This window comes from Morone saxatilis, unplaced genomic scaffold (genome assembly GCF_004916995.1).
Source record: "Morone saxatilis isolate NCDOM2014 unplaced genomic scaffold, NCSU_SB_2.0 Contig18, whole genome shotgun sequence".
NCBI classification, from domain to species: domain Eukaryota; kingdom Metazoa; phylum Chordata; class Actinopteri; family Moronidae; genus Morone; species Morone saxatilis.
Window position 1 is genome coordinate 18,219,327 of NW_023339740.1, and position 1,640 is coordinate 18,220,966.

The window sequence follows — 1,640 nt, forward strand, 5'->3', positions numbered from 1 at the left end:
TCTCTCTCTCTCTCTCTCCAGGGGTTTACTTCCTTCCCTCCATAAACTAAACTGAAGAGGCTTGTTTCACCTTCACTTCTCCTCTTCTTTGTGTATACTGTCTTCTTTTTCTAACAGTCCAGTAATCCAGACAGTAATAAGCTTATACTGAGTCAAGTATTGGTCCAGACTCCATGGATCAAATGAAATACAAAGAGTTAGGCAGACACATTCCTTAAATTTTAAGTAAAGGTGTAAATCTTCTCGTTAGATTTCAGGGGGGAGCTGTAGAAAAGTTCTCTCAGTAGTGAACTGATATTTTAGAGATAAAGTTCTGTTACACTGTGATAAGATACAGTATATATCAGTTGCTGAGATGGCTGGCATAGGAACACATAGTGCTTATTATTTTGAATCAACCCTACTTTTTCTATCTTGTTACTGTTGGCTTTGCACATAGTAGTCCTGGTCTTTCTGCTAGGTCATTCACGCCATGAAACTGGGGGCCAACATGTCTTAAAAGCCACCAGAAAATCTTCATTCCTCCCAAATCAGGTGTTAGCTGGGTCATAGCAAATGTTTCACACCAAATTAAATTAATCAAACCATTCAATGACCTATTGGTTGTCAAAGCATCTGTTTCTTATTTAATTTATGACCCATCAGTATATGTTCTGTAGTAGTTATATCACAAATACAGTAAGATGATTTTACATGTTCTTACATGACTAAGTACTCAGGGTTAAGGTGACGTCTTGCCATATTGGGTATGACTTAAAGTAGGGAAGTGTATGACAGGCACAGTGCTAATGAAGTACCCAAAAAATAGACTTGTGATGATGAACTGGCGAAGACATGATTTCTGTTTTTAAATGTCATTTCAAAATCTGTCAGACATGGCTCATATTTTGGCGCCTCACCAACACCTCTCTTCCCATAATTACTAGTGAAAAGAGCATGGTCTGCTATTGAGTCAGAACTCATTAGCCACTTGTTGCCTGACTACACATCTGACTGTTAAGTCACTCCAGGAGAAACTCATTTAATTTAGATTCAGGCCAAACTCTCTTTGTGACTCATAACATTTGAACATACAGTCTGGCATAATCTAACCAGCAAAGGTCAGGTTTTCAACTAGAAATATGTACTTTACAACATGTGACAAATCCATTCCATGTCATACTGTATATTAGCCAACAACTGTAGTTTCTGCACACTGGCCTAAAGCAAAGGTTCCATGAGGCTGGAAGATACAGCAGCCTGCAAAGAAATGAGTTAACTGCAGCATGAGATCTTTAAAATGAGCATTGTTGTTATCTCACTTGCTATGCCTCAGGCACTGGGAGGTCGTATTTAATGACTTCATAATTATGCCTATGCATTGTATATTAGAATAATGTAATTGTCAATTTTAATACAATTTTGTGATAATAGAAAATTGTAACAATTATCCACTGCTTTTCCCACTCATGGGACCAAAACTATTGAGTAAACCAGGGGTTTGCTGAAGTGTGTTAAACATAACAGGCTCTTAATTGATTTGTCCTCCAGCGAGATCAAATTTTTTTTAGGAAAACTGCCTTCACTCTCGCACATTTTGGTATAAAGTGAGTTTTGTATTTACTGTAATGTATCACATTGTCAACCTTCATGGCACTGTC